The sequence below is a fragment of the Taeniopygia guttata genome, chromosome 1A, assembly GCF_048771995.1.
Source record: "Taeniopygia guttata chromosome 1A, bTaeGut7.mat, whole genome shotgun sequence".
Classification (NCBI taxonomy): Eukaryota; Metazoa; Chordata; class Aves; order Passeriformes; family Estrildidae; genus Taeniopygia; species Taeniopygia guttata.
The window spans coordinates 7239679-7259949 of record NC_133025.1 but is presented as its reverse complement, the minus strand read 5'-3'; the positions used below and the strand labels follow the sequence as shown (position 1 = coordinate 7259949).

Genomic DNA, 20271 nt, shown 5'->3' with positions numbered 1-20271 from the left:
CACTAAAGCCAGGCAATGTGATGACTCAAGTTACCCCTTAAATTGCTTGTGAGATGTTTGACTCAGCCCTATCATTTGACCACTGTCTTTTATGAGGCACCAAGTGAGGAATTAAGACAACAGGATAACAGGTTGATCTCAGCCATTGCTGGACTTCAGGTGTGTTCTTGGTGAGTCCCTTCAACTTTCTGCCCCACCAGAATCTTCCCCTTTCTCCCCTTTCCCCTTCCCCTTTCTTCTGTCCAGCAATACTTTTCAGGTCTGGATACAGCCATGGCAGCTTAGGGGCTGCACAGCATTACAGTAATTTCACAAAGCACAAGATAATTCTGTATGTGTGTGGACTTTGCTAAATCTACATCTCCCAACGATGCTCCATAACCACACACTTAAAGCAAATGTAACTCTGGAAAAAAACACCATGAAAAATGCCCATGCTCCTTTGACAAGCCATGGCAAGAGATCCAGAGTTTTTTGGTAATTTTGCCTCAGAAAAGTGTTACATTCCATTTAAAGGTGTGGATGTGCAGGATCTGCTGGGAAGGCTGTACATATCACAACAAAATGCCTGTCTGAACCAAGGAAGAGTTGGGAAACACTGAGGTAATGTGTCAGATTTCAGAGCAGGGACAACTGCCTGTGCAGTGTCTAAGGCAACAGAGATAAAAAGTCTTGATCAGGGCTACTACGAAGGGTCCTTAGAATACAAATTGTTAAGGCTTGCATACAGAAATTATATGGAGAGGTCTGTAAGGTCAAGAATGCAAAAGATATGGAAATGCAGCATTCTGCTGGCCTTGCAGTTAATTTTATTTCGTTGCTGTTTGCAATTTTCTGGCCATAAACTACTTCCCCCTCCCATGCTTCAGATGGAGTGTTGCTCACAGACCAGGGAACTAATCAATATTTATACTGCCTCGTTCATCCAGGCACATCATTTTACCACATGTATTTAAAAAGAATCAATTTTTATGAGGTTTTCTCCATACAGTGTCCATGAGCACCAGGTACAGAACAACTATATCTCACAACACTTCTGTAAAGGAAAGAGTGCTGGGGAATGAGGCTGCCTATTGCCAGGGCTGACACTGTGAACATGGACAACACAAATGCTTGCCCAGATCGGCATGCCACAGGGGGCTTTTGAAGGAGCATTTAGTATTTTTTAACATTTCATTTGTTCACAGGACAGCTCTGATTGTGTATGCAGGTGTTTGGCAGCAGGCTTGAATTGAACCACATGTGACAATGGCCACTGGTGCCCTGGATTTCATCTATTTCCAAGGTTTCTCCTAGTGGAAGAACAGCTGCGCACAAAGACCTGAACAGTCTTTTAGTACGTACCAGCACTCCGGATTTCAGCCCTGCCTCCCAGAAAACGTGTTTCTCCAACTCGCTCGCTGCCATTCCCATGCTGGGGCAGAGGGTTATTTAGGATAAATTCGGTGGAAATAGCACCATCTACTGAGCACCCAACACTCTCCCTGCTGGGACCTCTGGGGCTGGGGGTTTTCCAGGGGAAAGATCCGTCACCACAGCCCAAGGGATGCTGAATGCTTAGGTCCTCAAATTACTGAGCTCCTCAGATCAGGCTGAAGCTTTCCATCCTTGAGGTGACTCCAGTCGCTCTGCTGTGACTCAAGTCATCTGTTTTGAAGAAACGCAAAATAATCCCAGTGATAAATACACAAATGAAATCTATTTAATCCCAGTGTGTACCGCAGTGTAAACATACATTTCATCCCCAAATGTCTTTGTTTGGGGGAGTCTGTGCACGCTGTGCCGCGTCCCAGATTCTTTCTCTTTTCCCCATCGTATAATGCTCGCTCGGAGACAGATTTTGGGTACACTGAACATGTGCTGGCTGGCTGACCTCCTGACCTTTAACTTGGATGGGGACCTTAATTCCTACAGAATGGACGGTGAGAGCATCCACAGGGGCAGGGATACGGGAAGGAACCCCTCGGGAAAGTTACAGGCAGGCACAGCTGGGAAATTCTTTTCCACGGAATGAGGCGGCTCCCGAAGGTGAGCCCCGGCAGGAGTTTGAGAACACCCGTGGCTGCCCCACGCGCGTTGTCGCCCCGGCCCAGGCCGCCACACAGACCCAGTTTTCCCCCGTTTCCCTCGGGATTTCCCCCTCTGCCATGCCCGGCACCCCGGATTTTTCCACGGCTGACAACAAAGGAGGCGGCGGGGCGGCCGCGGCGGTGACTCAGCGCGGGGCCCGCCCCCGGCCCGCCCCGCCGCTCCCCTCAGGCGCGGCCGGGCCGGCTCCGCGCGTGTGGCGGGGCCGGGCGGACACTCGCAGGCACCGGGCGGGCAGCGGCCGCTCCTCTCCGGCCCTCTCAGCTCCTCCTGCCCTCGTCCCCCGCGCTGCTGGGCGGGCAGAGCCGCCCCGCCGAGGTAGGTTCAGTGTCTGCTCGGCACACAAAGGCGATGGCGCGGAGGGACGGGATATCCCAGCCCCGGGGGCGCTGAGGGACGGCGGCTCCCGGGGAAGAGAGGCGGGAGCGACGGGTCCTGCTGGGGGCACCGCGCCTTCCCTCGAGAAGGGAAACACGGGGAGTTCGTCGTGGCTCTGCATGAATCAAAGGGGGTGTGCTGCCGGTCCCGCCGCCCCCCGTGGGTGTCCCCGGTGCGTGTTCGTGTGTCCGTGGGGTGTTCGGTGTTCTTGTGGGCAGCTTTGATCCTCGGTGACTCTGGCAGCCGTGGGAGCGCCCCCAGAGCACCGCGGGATCCCTGGGTGCAGGCTGGCAGGACTGGGGGAGCGGGACGGGGAGAGGAGTTGGAAAAGCAAATAGAAATGATAAATATTTTTTTTCCTATACGTGATGCTTTGTAAAGTGAGCATTCAGAGCAGCTGAACTTCTGGTGTGGACAGTGGATGTCTTCTTACGGATCTTTAAAACGAGTAGAAGCTGGAAGCGGGACAAGCCCCGAGGAGCTGCTGCTCCTGTACTCCCACCGCTCCCACCCGGGTCTGTCAAACTTTCCCTCCCGGACCCCGGGAAGTCAAATGTCCCGGTTTTCCTGTGCATTGGCTTGAAAGGCTGCGAAGCTGGCCAGGGAAATGGAGAAACGCGTTGTGGGGGTGCATAAGGGGAAGGGGTGCAGAGCTCTGTGTGCCTGAACTACTTGTTTGCTTCAGCCAGTGAATTTTTTCATAGCTTAATGAGTTCTGGCATAAATCGATACTAGGCAAATGTGGTGTATGGCCGTGGCTGGCATTGGAGCAGAATCTGGCCCTGTAAGCCCAGGGCATGCTTATGGCAAATTCGAGAGAAAGGCAGAAACATGTGAACTTGTGGGATTTCGTTGAGAATTCACATGGCCAAACCAAAATGTAACAAAAGGAGGAAAAGATGTTTCTGTGTGAGGGCAGTGTGGTCGCAGGGTATAGTTTGTGGTGGGAGTATTGTTGAATAACTGGCAGTGGAGCTGCTCAGTGTTGTGGTACATCTGTGTGTGCACTGAGTCCTGTAGCACCGGTCAGGACATTCAACTCTTGTTGACTTGGCAGAGGAGTGTGGAAGGATGTTGCTGGAAATGATAATGATTGCTTTTGGATCTGGTGGGCAATTTGGGAGGCATTTAAACTCTCTTTAATTTCCTTGTGATATGAACAGGACACTGGGAATCTGTTGCTTTATTGATTGATGTTTTCCTATGGACAGTGTGTGCTATGAATGTGATGGCTGCTTGTTTGATGTCAGCGATATTTGCTTAGGGACAATAAACAATTGTTTGCTGAGCTTTATTATAAAGAACCAAAAATGCCCCATATCTCCTGAAACAAAGCCTTTTTTGTCTTAATGCAACTGTGGGCCAATTTCACGCTTGGTGTAGTTCCACTGATGATGGTGGAGTTTTGCCAGGGATGGTTTTGGCAGGTGAAATGTCACTTCAGTGTCCATAATGCTCAAGAGTAGTGTCACTATATTGTCTTCAGTATTTGAGTATAGTTAATTAAAATGGCATGCTGATACTTCCCAAAAGTTAGAAGTGGGAGAATCATCTCATCACGTCCTCACAATATTTTCCCACTTGATTTCTCCTTTCTGCTTCAGATCTCATATCCCTTAATTTATTCTCTTCCTTCTTTTTCAGTCTTAGCATCTTTTTTTTCTCTTCAAAATTAAGAAGTTTCTCTGAAGTCCAGTTCACCTCCAAGCATTTAAAGGGTTTGAGACCGTGTTGAACCGTGCACCACCCCTGCACGAGTGGGTAAGTGAGGAGCTCCGTGGCAGCTGCAGGGGAGATCTTTCTCACATGCAGTCTCCTTCCCAACCTGATTTGTGTGGTGGCTCTGCTCAGCGTGTTTGCTGAAGTGGCAGATTGTTTGTCAGAGTCACACAGTGGAACAGCCTGGCTTGAGAGAGAGTGATGGACTGGGCTGGGGGTGGGGGAGTCTCTCAATTTTTACACAGCTGCCCATACTCAGGGCATTGAGAAACTGGTTTTTAGAACATTCCTTCATCACTTCAGTAAGGGCAGGGAAATTACCTAAAAACTGGGGCAGAAGGCATTTTTTTTTACCTAAAAATGGGGAAAGAGAGAAGGAAATAATCATGTTTGCTAGCCGTGGGAAGAAGAGTGGAACTGTTTAACAAGTAGTTGGCTCTAACAGAGCTTTGGCTCTATCAAAATTTTTAAAAAAATATTTTATTGAATAAAGCTATGTTATCTTTGTACGCGGTTAACAGTATTAAATACATGTGGCCAACTCTTAATCTGTTCTGGGACTGTGGTAGCTGTAAACAGAGCCAGTTTCAGTGCTCAGCTTCTGCTGAGCCGTTTTGTATCTGACATCTCTGTGCTTTACAACTTTGATCTATTTGCATCTCCTGAGAACCCAAAAAGAGCATGTCTGACACAGCTCAGGGCTGATATTGTTCTGACATAGTATCAAAGAGCAAGATACATCCACCAGCTCGCTGGGAAAGGGAAGAAAATGCTTAATGCTTCTTCAAGTCAGTTATTAGTCTAAAGTTTGTTCTGGTTTGGCCAGACCTGGCGTGTTTTTCACTGTCAGTGAAGTATGGTTTGCAGCACAACATAATGTTGCAAAGGGCCTGCAACTCTTCTGTGTTTACTTAAAAGGCATGTAAGTCAGGGTTTTGATGTTTTGTTTTGACATAAGACAGTGGAAAGAGAATAATTTCACATGCTAACCTGAAAATAAAGCTGCAAATTTGATAGGAAAAACCATATTTTTATGAGAAAGATAAATTATCTGTTTAGAACTACATTTATCGGTGATACTTCTACTTCTCATGTCTTGCATGCTCTTGCCAGGCTTATCTCTTCGAATGCTTCATTTAATTAATCCTTCTAAAACCATGCTGAAGTGGAATACCATGTGGGGAAGACACATTCCCTTTGCAGATGGGGAATAAGAGCACAAGCAAGAAAATGACTGTCTGTGACCACACAGGAACTGTGTAGTGGTGGAAGAACTTGAACTCATGTGTCCTGAGCTGTTGGCTAGTGTTGAAATAAAAGTGCTGTCCTTGCCAGAAGGAGTGGGAGAAGAGGTACAGCCCAAAAGGCACAGTGTGAAAACTGGTTGGGTCACCTGCCTGTGATGTACTCAGTGGTAGACTGCTCTTCCACCACAACCATGCTGGTCTTTGTTAGACTGTGGAAAACAGAAGGGTTTTGTAGTGATAAGTACTTAAACAAAGAGACAGCATACACAGGAGAGAAGAGAAAAAGGAAAGGGACGTTTTTCTTCTTCTTTCTATACCTGCCTTCAAATAGTGGGTGCTGTTGTTAATGATGGGTCTCTGGCTGGGTTTTTGGGGAGGTCCTTCTTCTGTCCCACTGTACAGTTTTCTGTGAGCAGGTGCCAGCAGAAGGGAAGAGGAGACTTTGCAGAGCCAGGTGGGTCAAGACAAGGCCAGTCTGCCTTTCTGTGACCCCAGCAGCTGGGTGAGGTGGTTTGAGTGCAGATCCCCACCCTGAGAGACAAGGCTTGTGCTTTTTTTCCTAAAAGTGTTTTCTAAGGGGGTGGCTGCTCTTCATTGTGATATGCATAGACATTCAGGTAGCTGCTCTTCTCACCTGGCTGCTTTTCTGCTTTGGTTAATTGGTGTGAAGGGCTGTGGGTGTTGCATGACAGCAGGGAGTGGCCTGTGGCAGTTCTCCTGTGGCACAAATCTTATGGGGCTGTATGAGCAGGGAGCAGTGGTGTCTGCAAAAAAAGGAAGGATGTGGTCTTTTCTTCTGTTTTCTGTGTAACTCGAAGAACTGGAGCTTACCTGCTACCTCTGTTCTCTGTCACTTTGGAAAAACTGAAGTGTTTTTCCTTATAGCACTGTGTTTGGTGCTTGATGTGAAGTCAGTCCTGTTTGTAACTTTGGTTTCAAAACAACTTTTGTGCTGACAGCCTACTTCTTGTGCTTAGGCCAGTGCTGTAGGTTTTGTGAAATGAAGGGTGGGACTCTCACAGGTGGGAGAATAGTGTTTCCAAGCTGTGTCTATAAAACAATAAGTTGCAAAGATTGTGGAGAACTTGTGGGTAGTGCTGTCTGCTGGTCTGTGTCACCTTTTAAAATAACTTTTGAAATCAGTATTTCCTCCACTGGTTTAGCTTGGGTGTGTAGCTGAAAAGGCAGGTTTTGTGGTGACTTAGTGCAGTTTGCTTGTAGCATAGATCTAGTCTGCAATGGAGCTTAGTGAGTCTTTAGTAGGTCTTCAGCTTGCTTAGCTGGGACAAGAATCCTACTTTTATGATATCAGCAGGACCACAAATGCAATAACCTTTGCCTTGTTTAGCTTTATTTATCCTAGAATAAAAACTCCTGGATTTGCTTACATCTTTAAAATGTTTTTGACAACATGAAGGCAGAAGGTTGCCTTTTGTGCACATACATGCTCCTCATCAAGAGAGAAACAGTGCAGTCATTTAGCAACAGTGGGGCAAATCCCTTTCATTCAGATGAGCACAATTTCTTTATTTTTACATTTATACTGCAATTTTTGGCAGCATGTGTGCTTTCAGGATGGACTGTAAAATCTCTGTGCTGTCCTCTAGCAAATCTCAGCCATTTACATTTACAGCCTCTCTGTGTGAGCTACATTAGAGTCCTGTAGAGAGCTTGTGATGACAAAGCATGAAAAGTGCTGCTGCTATGAGGGGTATTTTAATATCCTGGAGAAAAGCCTTGTTGCTTGTGGTGGGATGGATCTCATTTTTTATCTTGTACTGGGGAATTACTTTCCTTTCTTGTAAGCTATAGAGCTGAAACCCAGGAATGCATCTGAAGGAGAAACTGCTTTCATGTTTGGCTTCATTTGAAGTACTCCTTCTGCTTTCTAGTATAATATATTTTAGGCAGGAGAAACTCAGTCTTGAAAGTGTTGCTCTATAAAGGGGAACTCACTTTGAGCTTCTTTTCCTTACTTGATTATTTAGAGTTCTTCTGTGCCCCTTGAAGTATGTCTAGTTCACCATGCTTGTGCCCACTGGTGCTAACTACCTCAGCAGGTCAGCAGTGTCTGCCCTGAAGGGGAGGCAAGCACTGCCCACCAAAGGTATTTCAATAGTCATGGCATTCAGTGGGTTGGCGAGAGGAGGATGATGATGGCAAATAATAGAACAATTCCTTTCATTCCTTGCCTGTGCAGTGAGTGGGCATTTGTCAGACCTCATGTACATACACAGGCTTCTTTTTGTTCTGGTGCTAATAATAAATAGAGTTCACAGCTCCGAATAGCCAGGACGATGTGGCGAGAAGTGGGTCAAGACCATTCGCGTGTGCATAACTGCATTCCTAATCTAGGCCAGTGCCTGTGCTGGATGCTTCTAAACAAGCTGAAAAGATTTCAGGGAAGTTGGAGTTTATGCTGTCAGCTGGGTGAAGTGCACCTCTAGCTGACTGGAGCACTTAAGGACAGGGCTCAGAGTGAATAATATGGAGCAGATTTGCATGTTAGAAGGACCACAGAGGTACATCTTTACTGTTTAGGATGTCTGAAGAGTGAGGAGTTTAAGGCAAAGTAAATTTTCTTCTTCCTGGCAGAATGACTTGCTGAGCAGCCCTTTGAACATATGCACTACCCTGCTATTTGACTGAAATATGTCTCTGCTACCTCAGTTTCCTCTGAAGTGTCACTGGGCACAACGATGACTTGCTGAATGTCTCATTGCATTGCTGCATATCCTTCAGACTTGTTGCAATGGTTGAGCTCCTTGGGGCCCTTCAAGGAAGGGTGGATGCTTGGCCTCACCCTGAGATGCAGTTTGGGGCTTGGTTGATGGTAGAAGAAAACCAATTTTCATTTGAAACCACTGGGATTTGTTGAGTTTATTTTTGGAGAGAGTAGAGAGGAGAATTTGATTGGGTTATGATTTCTTTTATGGTTCTGTGCTTAGTTTTTTTTTTTTTATCCTAGAGCTTTCTGAGGTTACTTGTCCTTGAAGAAGATCTATGACATAAGGCAAGCTGTAATACACTTGTTTAACTCTCATAATACCTGGCACATCACTGCTGCTCCCTGAAAACAGTCTGTCAGAAATTTATACACAAGTTTGGATGGGAATGGAGGTAAGGATAGGGAAAGAATCATGGTAGATTTGCTATTTTCATTCTCTGGGATTGTTTTGGTATCTAAAAGTAAACCAATCTTTTCTTCCAAGCCTCAAGTACATTTGAGGCCATCCCTGTCTAACATGCAGAAGCAAACAAGTGCTGGGGATTGTACCCAGGGTGTTGAGGGTGTGGGTAGTGGGCTTTGCCACACAAAGAGGTGACCTTTGAAAGGTGAGCGTGGCTTGCCTTGGCACTGTCCCACCATTCTCCTGTGTCCTTTGTCACAGTGAGCGGCCAGTGACACAGTATCTGATCAGAAGTGCTCAGGCACAGGGAGTCTGGTGTGTCTGGACGGAGCCCTGGCTGTGCAAGGGTTGTCTGTGAGTGGTTTGTTACCACAGATGGCAACTGTGGCAGCCAATGACTCTCCAAAGGCAATGTTAGCCTGCTCATTACTCTCTATTTATCTGTTTGTTCTTTCAAGTACAAGAAGGCTGAGCAAGTCATAGGCTTCTTATACAAAATATGAGCAAACATAGTCTTCCATTTTCAAAAAATACATTGAAAGCAAACTTTGTAATTCAAGAAAATAATGTTTGTGAAGAGCAGAAAGCATTTATCTCCTGATGTGAAACTAAATCCTGCTGAAAAGATTTAAAAAATATTATCTGAAGTATAGCAACTAGAAAGTCAAATTTGAAGCTTGTCCTGGAGTTTGTGAATGTCTGTCAGTCTTAGGTGGAGGATTTAGTTTAAAAGGTCAAAGCAGTGTTACAGATGCCATTGTATCAAAATTCTCTTTTGGGGAAGCTCCACTCTGAGTTCTTGGGCCTGTCTTGCTTTGTCTGCAGTTAATGACTGATTCATCTGGGCATAAAGAGGGAGAGCTTAGAGACATCACCTGGCCTTGTTATATTCTACATCCTTCTCCTAATTGGGCAAAAGTGCAGTACCTTCACAGTTTCCTCTATAAATGTAACTTACTGAGTGTGCAATGACTGGTTTGGTTTTGGTTTGTTGGTTGGGGTCTTTTTCAGAGTACTATGTAAGTGAAATAAAATACATTTCCTTGCTTGAGGATTTGAGGACAAGTTAGCACATGAAGTTAGAAAATAAGTGTGCCAACTATTGTTTTGTTTTCCAGTGGCCTGAGGGTCCTTCCCACTCTTCACTGTTGTAAAGAAACAGTCTCTTCCCTGAAGAACTTAGAGTTTAAGTAAGGAAGAGTGTGTGAGTGGATATCAGAGACACAAAAAGGTGAAGTATGTCAGTGTGAGGGTTGAAGTAGAAAAAATTTTCTTGCAATGAATACAGCTGCTCTGATGGAGAGACAGATTTTTACTTAAACTTCCACTGTAGCATTATGTGTCTCTACAAAGTCTCTTCATTGCTCATGTTTATTGCACTACAGGAAGAAATTTTAGCACTGTAAGCTGCTCCAGAGGCTTCTATGTAATTTTCAGCTAGTTAAGGCCTATTTTTTCTCTAAAGAAGCACTAAAAAAGCATCTTCTCAACCTTGGTACCTATTTCCAGGTAACTAATAGGATCAACAGATCCAAGACAATGTGTTCTTTTAGCTAAATCCATTTGCCAGCTTCAGCCAAAAATATTGCAGGGAGGAGAAACACTGGTCTATATAGTAAATAGAATTTTCAAAAAAAGCAGGGCTTAATACAAGTTAGACCAATACTTTTTTCCTAGAAAATTTCCAAAACTGTCACTTTAATTGTGCAATTTTAGAGCAGATGACTAAAACTGGGAGCCAGCTAAAAATGCAGTCAGGGGTCAGATAGATGAATGATACTGTGATACCTTTTTAAAGGAACTGGGAGAAGAATTTCAGGATGGAGGGGGGGCTTCTTGAATGTTGTGGCAGTGGGCCATATGGATTCCTAAGTAGCTAAATTTTTTGCTCAAATTGTAATTCCTGTGTCTGTCTAGTCTCCTCCTAATCCACTGCCATGACTTCCTGTGGCTAAGTAGTTCTTGCTTCTCCCGAGCTGTCCCAGTGTTGGCAGCATGGGATGACTGCAGGCAGCAGCTGCCAGGGAGAGACTCCTGTTTCTGTGCTGCTGAGGCTGAGGTGGCCTCAGTGTGTGATGTGCAACAGCTTTGCCCCAGAAGGATGCCCAGGTTTATATTGCTGTGCCAATTAAAGTCTCGGTGTCTGGTACAAAATTCTTAATTGCTGAAGCATCCTCATATCAGCTTTCAGTAAACTGGTTTTCCAAAGCATTTTAGTTTTCATTCCCCACCACAGAATTATGAAAGAAAAAGGTGACTGGTTGCTGGAGAACAAGTGATGTCACCTGTTCTACTCTCCTGTGGGTTTTTTTTTGTATTGATATAAGGCTCTATTTTGATGCTTAATTCTTTTGACTGACAGCATCTGGTGGCATTCAGGGGAGTGCTGCATGTGTAATGCCTGTTCTGTGCACGAAAAGGCAAGAGTTTAGAATGAGCTTTAAAGTAGAGGAGTGTGTGCTTTCAAAGACTTTATTCCTTCTAACACTGAAATTGAAGTAATGAATCAAATTGGGCATGGCATGTATTGATAAAGTGGTGCTTTGTTAAATGACTTCTCTAAGGGATTGTTTCAACCCCTTCCTCCCATTTTAGTATTGGATCTTAATCTCTTTATTGCAAGTAACATCAGCACTAGTAGAATTAAGAATTAAAGTTTGAGCCAGCGGTATTTATTCCTGTTTTATCTCTAATGATGAAGAATCCTCAGCTGATTTCTTGCTCAGATTTGATGATTCACAAGCTTGAGGTTCATCTTAATTTTATTTCCAGAATCTCATTTTGGTTTAGGGTATTCTTCTCCCCTAATAGGAAGCTGATTAATTGACTGGTAAAACAGGCACAGATGTAGTTAATTTAATTTTAAGTGCAGATGTTTTGCATGTGAGGATGTCGGGTGAAGACTGGATTTAGAAAGACCCAGATTACAACACCAGTCAACAAAACATTGAATATCACAAAAAACTTATTGCTGTAAAAGCAATGACATTAATGAGCTGTTACTCCTCTGTATTTTCCCCCAGGAACAGGAGTGGAAAAAAATTCTGTACTGTTATATTCAGTCATTCAGATTCCTAAGATTAAATGCCTCTGTAATTAATGCACTCTTTCTTTTTTTTTAATTTTTTTTTTTTTTTTATTTTTCTTAGACTGTCATAGTTAGGATGCCATGAACTCAACTCAGGGTAGCATGGTTTGCTACATGGGAGGCTTTTCAAAAACTGTAAGAAATGGTCTCCTTGACAAATGAAAGGATAGGGAGTTCCACAAGCCATTTACAAAAATTACAACCATTGCAATTAATGCGGGTAAACTGGGTAATTTTTACATGGAATTTTATAAAATGGTGTATTTTAAAAACTGTGTCAGGGTAAGCACATCTTTCCAAGCTCTATTTAAAGTGCATAAATATTTATTATTGTCCTTCTTTTACAGATTAAGAAACAAAGGCTGAATTGACTTGCCTAAAGCTATAACTAATTAATGCAAGGATAGAATGTGAACTTGGGACTTTGAAGTGAGAGAACAACAAACAAGATGAAACACAGCAAATGGAAGCATAATGAAAAGATAATATAAACTTTATACTTCAAGCATAAACTCACTACTCCAATATACAAATCATCTTGCCATAAATGCCTTTAAGCAAATAAGCAGCCTAAAAAGCTGTTTCTAACTGAAAACAGAATCTGTTTAGACCAGATCATTTCTTTACTTACCAATTTTGTGCACTACCTCCATTAAGCTTGTTGCTTCTGAGAAAATTCCTAAAGACAAACTGGAATTTAAATTAAATTTTCAAATAAATTTGCCCGGTTCTCTTCATTTGAACTAAAATTAAACTTCATCCTGAAAAGCTGCAGCAAAATCATGCTTGAAATTTCCTTTACTTATCTCCCAGGTAGATGGTTGCTGTGAGTCAGCCAGAGTACTTGTACTAAATGTGGGAATGGAGCTGACTCAGAGACAAGTGATTGGCATCATTTTATGGGATGTCACCAACTGCAGCTTCAATAAATGTCAGTTTTTCCTCTGTCTTGGTCAAATGTTAATTTTTTTTAATGAAAAGGATGGTGGATCTCCAAGCACAATTCTTATTTCTCTGAATTGCATGCCCTAGATGTGATAGCACAGACATGGTCCCTGCACCACTCCAGTGTTTGTGCATTTTGGAAGAACAGTGTAGTCCTGGAACAGGGTTTGAGATTTGTCTCCTCTTTTTCTGGACAATTATTTGGAAGGAATTTTGGAAAGAATTCATTGCAGAGTCTATTCATTGTAGTGGTTTTGGTAAATTCCTTTGTGTCACTGGTGGAAATTGAGAGATACGGAGTTTTTAATGGCATTTCTGCATAACATTAAGCAATTTTAGACTTTTGTAATGATATTTTTTTTTCTAAACATGTTAAGTTAAAAGCAGACCAAACATTTTCTAGTTTTCTGAGCTTCTAATTGTCTTCTGTATTGGATGTTGTTTGAATTGCATGCCTTTGCCTGAACTGTCTTGTTTGTTCTGGTGTTTGTGATTCATTTGAATGTGCACCAGCCAGCACTTGAATAATGGAAAACCTAAAGTAAATAAGTGATAGTGCCTGCTAAAGAATCAAAAGGTTCTACAGTGAGCTGTGGTGCTCTTTAGAACAATTTAAATATCTTTCTGTAAACAAACTGTTGAATGAAGAGTGGTTGAATGGAAGCTGAAAAGCTTGAATCATTCAAGTTTGGGACACTGAGAGTCTAGACTAAATTTAAGTATTATTACTTTGAAGTTCTGAAAACGGCCTATAGGGCATTCTGAGAAGGGCTTTCTTTACCTTTGCTTAGGGTTTATAATTTAATCTAGGGTTTGGAGGATTAAACTGTGTTTATTCTCATTGCACCAGAGTTACGGTTTCCTCCCATATATGGCAATTTTTTAAAGGTCAGTGGGTTGGGGTTTTTTTCCTTAAAGTGAAAGGTGCTTTAGAATTTAGATGCCAATTCTGTAGTTAACAACAGGAAGTTTGTAAAATGACTGGAAGTAGTTTTTGAAAGATTCTGAAATATTAAATATATTCATCACATTGATGGTATGTTCTTCCAATAGGAAAGGTATTTCTATTTTTAAACTGGAATAATTTTGGCTTCTGGGGCATTTTTTGTTTGTGGTGGGGGGTTCTGTTTTGGGTTGGGTTTTTTGTGTGTGTATTTGGTTTTGATTTTTTTTCTTAAAAGTGCCCCAGAAGCCAGAACTATCTTACAGGACACCTACTTTCAGAAAGAATGAGGTAGGTAGGTACATTAGAGTTGATCCTTTCATCATGTTTGATAAATTTTGAAATAAAGTATAAGACTGTAGTATTAGACTGTAAAGAAAGTGAAATATGAGATAACAAAAAAAAAAGGGTGTATCTGTTTGTACCATATGTATTTCCTCTACATCCTGAAGTTATAAACTTTCTATCTGAGCTGCATGAGATAAGCTTGTGTGAATCTTTCACTCCATCATCACAAACTCGACCTCCTGTTGATTGAAATTCTTAGTTTATTTGTTGTTGTTTTTAACATTCTGGCAAAGGCTGTTACTTGAAATTGTTTTCTGGCAGCACCGGGCTGAAGCTTGTCAGAGCCTGGACTCCTGGCACCTTTTATTGCTCAGCCACCAGTTTACATGAAGTTTAGGGGAATTTCATGGAGGCTTCAAACCTCTTAAAAATTTGGCTGATACTGGCCAAAAGTTATGGGGCAGGTTGCATATGCACACTTACCTTATCATACAAGAAATCTTAGAAGGTTGTTTCATGTAAATTCGTGACCTGGCCCTGTGTTTTCTTATTGGTTATGGAACAATTCTCCTGAATGTGTTTTTGCAGCTTTGCTTTTTACCCAGGGAACTCCCTGTGCTGGCTCTGGTTTTGCTAGAGCCATAATGATTTTAATAAGATGTGGGCATCAGAATGGCATCCTAGAGTTGTCCTACCTTTTGTGTAAATGCTTTACTACATGGTTGCTCCCTCTTTAGAAAGGCTGTTGTGCAAGCAAACCACGCTGATTTCCGTCAGCATTATTTAACTGGCAGTTTGTGGGTAGTGAGTGGGGAACAGTAGATAAAGATTTTGTTCTTGCTGACTTTCTGACCGGTGAACCACATAAAATTTTGTAAAGCTGGAGGTGGGGAAAAAACCCAGTGTGTTTCAGTCACATTATTTGGTTACAGCTGTAAAGGGTAACGTTTGTTTATCACTTCCTTGTAGAAGCTTTCTGTAGCTGCATGAGCTATTCCTGCAATTAAGTGACATGTGCATCACAAAGGCTTGAAAATTGGAATGCATTGGAAGCTCCTGTTATTTCAAATTATGTAGTTGTAAACTGGCTGCACTTCTTTGGGTTGAAAGACTAAGCATTGACTTCAACATAGTGCTGGGTTGTATCACAGAGGAGATAAATGTTGATTTTACAGGAAGTGGAAACTAAGACATGCTAGTATGGAACTCAGTAAGCCCATGGTGAATATATGTTGGCTGCTCACAGATCATATCATAAAGCAATTTATTTGTATCAGTGGCCTGTCACATCATGTAGGATTAATCTTTGCTTAAATAAAGAATTTTTATTAAGGAAAGCTAATGCAGACCTGAGCTTGCATTCTAGCTGTAATATCTCTGTAGGCCAATAACCACATGTTTTATCTGGTTTTCTTCCCAGTGCACGAACATGCCTTGTGAGTAGGACACGAAAACCAAATATTACAAGGGTTGATACACTTGGCCAATTTACAGAGTATCAGGATCTCATTATTTTTTCCTACTTCCTGCCTTTGTTATTTTTATTTGAAATGTATCTATCTAATTTCTTTTTAGCAGCCTAGGCAAGGTTCTTTCCCATTTCATTTGCAAATTAGTCTTTCTATGGGTATGGCTGTGTTGAATGATGAGCTCGGTTGTTATTTATTTATTTTTGTGGTAGCTTTTTTACTTGGCTCTTGAAGGAAGTGACATAGTTTTCCTTATTTTCTTTGTACATAAGGAAGGTGAGGGTCACAATCTATAGGCAAGGAACAAAGAAGGATGTCAGAAATACACCACTTACCACTATCAATAAAACTTTAATTAACTAAATGCTCTGTCTGGCTTCTTGCCCATGTAATATATAAAAATCAGAGAGATTCTCCTGATTCATTATTACTGGTTATCAAAAATACTTATGTTTCCATTTACAGTAAAGCCTGAAGAATAATTGGCTGACAAGTCTCAATATGCAAAGAAAACTTTGTTACTCAGGTTATGCATTTCCCTACATTTGCATGTTTACACTGGTGTGATGATTTGCCTTTATCCATCCAATCCATATTTAAAATTGCCTTCATATATGCCATATATGCAAAGTATGAGTCCCATAGCAAGATTCCTGTTACGTTCTTGTAAGATCTGCCCCAGGTTTGTAGCATCACAGAGGGGTTTGGGTTGGAAGGGACTTAAAATATTATCTACTTACAATGCCCTACCATGGGCAGGGACCCCTCCCACTAGAGCAGGTTTGGTCAGTGCCCCATCCAGTCTGGCTTTGAACACTTTGCTGCAGTATGAGGGATGCCATCTGCAGAAATCCTGGGAAAGGAGAGCTCCTGTTGAGCAAAGCCTGTGCCTTGCCTCCTCCTGTACCATTAACCTAGTTTCTCTTGATGTGATGTCTTGCTGCAAGTGCCGTTCACCACTCAGTGAGGATTTAAACTGTCTGAGCAGGAATTGGGCAGCTGGGCTGCCACTGCAGATGGTGTGACTCATCTTGCCTCGCCTAGGAGGAATGAACTTCCCTGCTCCAAACTTCTGTGAGTTTCATTCCCAACTATTTCTGCTGGAGACCAGGAACAGTTTGCTCACCTGTCCAGAAGGGATTGAACCAGAATCAGTTTTGCCTGCAAGTGGATGTCCTTTGGCTGCATTTACAGTCACGTGTAATGAGGAGGAAAACAACTCTGACTACTTTACTTTTTATTCCTGAATCTTCTGGTTTTTGTCTCTAATCTCCAGGCTCAGACAATAAATGGGGTTTAACTGTGGATCCTAACACTGAGCTGATTAGATGCAGAGCTGTGGATCAAACATTGGGCTGTCAGAAGGGAGACTTGCTGTGCTGCTCATGATGAAGTGGTGTCTTGTTAGATCCCCATCAGACAAACCACACATCAGTGTGTTTTTCCAGAGCCCAGCGGTCCCTGGGTGCCATCCTGTGTGTACCACAGGAATGGAGCCTGCAGGGGCAGCATCCACACCATTGGAAGGGCAGCCCTGGCACCAGGCAGGAGCTGGGACTCTGTCAGCTGCAAATTTGGTGTGACTCTCCCCCAGTTACCCTCTTGTGGGTTGGGGCTGTGGGGCTGTGGGCCCCTTTTTCCAAAGGGTCATTTGCATCACCTGATTATTCTGACATGAATCAGAGCTGACTTAAATGCAGGTGAAGGATGACTTCCTAAGCCAAGGTGTCTCTACCAGACCCCAAAAGTGGTTGAGCTTTCTGCCCATGGGCTGTCCTGAGCTGCCTTACATCATCTCCACATCCCAGAGTGGGGTTTGCCACAGCGGATAGGAGCCTGTCCTGGCAGTCTGCAAAGAGTGGGGGAAAGAAAACATCCTGAAATCCCACTCCCTACAAATTGAGAGCCCTGGTAACCATTATTATCTTTTGAGAGCCAGGACATCCCAGGGTTGCTCTTTGTGGCACAGGAAAACTCATTGTTTACTTCCAGCCCATTTTTTTCATTGCCTGGTTTGCCATTCACGTAAATTTCCTTTTAAGTGGTGTTTACATTTGCAGCTTTAAAAATGTGGGAAAGGTTCTGTTGTGGCAGGCTGTAATACAGTGCAAGTAACTATTTCTGAGCTGGCCTTGCATTGCCTCTTGCCCTCTCATCTGTCATCAGCTCTCTCCTGTGTTTTGTGAAGTTTTTGCTTCACAGCTGAGAGTGGCACAGCAAAAAGTGAGCTCATACAGAGCTCAAATTATTGTTGAACCAATTCAGGTCTGTTTAATGGAAACCTTCCTTCTCCAAACCCTTTCACACTCCTTTTACTTGAGTCATAAAACTTCTTCTGTTTGAACTTAGTGAAAACAAACCCCAAACCCTTTCTGTTCTAGTTACAAAACACTTTGATTCCTTTCCCTGGTTTTGTTTTGCATTATTTACTGAGCTCCTGCTGGAGTAGCATCTTGGGGTAAAAAGACACTGCTTCTTAGCTGAACAATTTAAATTTTTCATCAAGGGAGATGTATAACCAAACTCTTTGTGAAATGAGTTAGCCATCCATTCTACTCTAGCTCCAAGTAGGAAGCTGGATTATTTGAAAACCCAGGAGAATTTGTACATAACAGGGTATGTACCTATGCAATAGTACTTCATAAGCTGTGGACATAAAGGAGAACTTCTGGCTGGGTCTGAGAAAAGCTGCTATAAATGTATGATGTTTGGTGTTTGTGTGCATCTGAGCTCGAGAGACTAGGGTGAATTTTGCATGTTATGCTGAGTAGTGGTTTGTGAGCATCAGCCCATATTTACAAAAACTGTGTTACTTGTCTTTTCCATTTTTTAATTTTTTTCCCTGAGGCAGAGATGTGCCAGGATCTATTGTTGACCTTGTTAAGTAAATTCCATCTCTCCTTCTGTGTTCTAGTTTTGCTTTTTGGGTTTCTCTGCTGTTGGCTAACTTGTTATTAATGCTTAAGTTTAAGGGGATCCAAGTTGTACAGTCAGTCATGTGAAGAAAAAAATAAATTGTATTTACTTCTGAGTTTTTTTTCTCAGCTCCTTATGTTGCTTTTTTTTTTTTTTATGGGTGATACGAAGTTACTATTGCAGGGTGTGGACAGCTTTTTAAAATTATCAGTCTTGCATTTATGCAGGAAAACCTTTGCTATCTTCTGAGGTCAGAATTTCAGCAAACCCACTATCACTGCAGAATCATTTGGTTGTGGATTCTCTCCACTTGCTGTGTTTGACTTTCACAAGGATCAGTACATATCTAAAAACATTTAATGAGCTCTAGTAAGATATTTTAGCCCTGCAGACTTGTTTCTCTGTAAGCATTCAGCCAGAATTATTGAGATCAATGGTTTCCTGTGTTTTATTAGCACAGCAGTTTCAGCTGGCCTGTAATCTCATATTTCTTTTTATAACTATTTTATAAGGAGAAGGACCCAGTTAAACCAGTTCAGGTTTCTCTGTTGCAGTGCTCTAATGCTTGCTGTCATTGTAACAAATCTGTCTTGGCTGTCCATCTGCTGTGCTTCCCAAGCCTCTGCCGTGTCTCCCTGGCCCACCTGCATTTGTGCCAAAAGCTCTGCAGTCACTTAGGCAGCTGTATCTTTTTGACCATCTTTGCCTCCTTGTATCCAGATGTGTACACAAAAGTGCACAATCTGACGTTTGCCTGGTATCTTTGAGCCAACACAGGCCAAGATTACAAGGTGGTTCCACCTCTCTGTGCAGGACTGCTCTAGGCACTGAAATCTCCCAAGCCAGAGCTGTGTGTGACTCTCACCCTGGGGACAGCAGGGCTGGTGCAGGGACAGGGAATAGAGAGTGCAGTGGGAGAGGGGGTGGCAGCTGCTGCAGGGTGCCATCTGTGCCATCTGATATAGGGAGCCAGGTGGTTTCTCTTTGTTGCCAGTAAGAGATAAAAGGTGGGCAGGAAAGAGGGGCCATCCTATACCTGCATCCATTGCCTCAGTGCAGGTAGCTCAGACTTTTGCTCTTAGGGCCTTGTGCCTCAAATATTTATTTTCTGCTTCCCTAGACCAGAAAATACAGGTGAGCAGAACCTGAAGGCTTCTTCAAGACCTAAGGCTGAGGTGACTGATCTTTCTCTGGATACCTGTGACAGGTGAAGCTGTGCCACTGTGGTCTGCTCTGCTACTGAACTGGTGGCACCAGGGGATGTATAGGAGCATCCACTACCTTTGTCTCCTTGCAGGAATGCTGTGGTACAGGAGTGAGGTCAGGGGAGGGTTCTTTACATTCTCAGTTGGGGTGGTAAGACTTGGGTCCTTGCTATGAATTCAGGATTGGCATAAACCTGTTGTAGAGTGGAATGCCTTGGTTTGTCCATGTTATGATAACTTTCAAGTATTTTGTTGAATGTATAAATGGGGGTAGGTTTTTAGGATTCTGAAGGTCAAAACATCAATTTGAACTGGACTAGAAATATATAAAAGTAATGGTGAAAAATATTATTTGTAAATTACTTTTAAATAAATATGTAGTTTAGCCATAGTGAAATAATTCAATCTAACAGCCTTCCTTACCTGCCCTGTTCTAAGCAGCTTCAGGCTTCCCCCTTTATTACCTCTTGAAATTTACAGTTAAGAGGTCAGAACCAGGGTTTTTTTTAGAAACAAGCAAAATGTCTCAGTAATCTTTCAAATTCAGAGGTATTTTCTTGATTTTTATTACATTCAATGAATTCTGCAACTTGCTATTTTAATTCAATAAATAGTTATTCCAAAGCTGAGAAAGTGATGAAAACTTAAGAATGTGAGTGAGATAGAAAAAGACAGCTCTAGTAGTACTGAAATCTGGAATCAGGACCAAAAATAATCAATTTGTGAACTTAAGATAATAATTACTTTCATAAATTTTATCTATAAACAAGATGTCTGTTCCACTTTTGCCCAGCCTGCTTCAGGGGTTTTTCTTATGTAAATAAAATCAGTTTCGCTTTGATTCTTTTGTGGAC

At 42.6% G+C, this 20271-nt stretch overlaps 1 protein-coding gene across 7 annotated transcripts in view; it reads left to right on the top strand.

The window, feature by feature from the left end:
* The first annotated feature begins 2223 nt into the window (after positions 1–2223).
* The window catches only part of FAM107B (family with sequence similarity 107 member B), a 58366-nt gene continuing 40318 nt past the window's right edge, over positions 2224–20271 (top strand). Inside the window, exons 1-4 of one of the 7 annotated variants that reach the window (XM_072918992.1) lie at positions 2266–2406; positions 4111–4227; positions 8401–8552; positions 9682–9794. The gene's annotated coding sequence lies outside the window, so the exon portion shown is untranslated. Of the gene's footprint in view, positions 2407–4110; positions 4228–8400; positions 8553–9681; positions 9795–19510; positions 19533–20271 lie in introns of those variants that run through there. The other 6 variants (XM_072918997.1, XM_012568845.5, XM_072918990.1 and 3 more) reach the window with 6 other exon arrangements.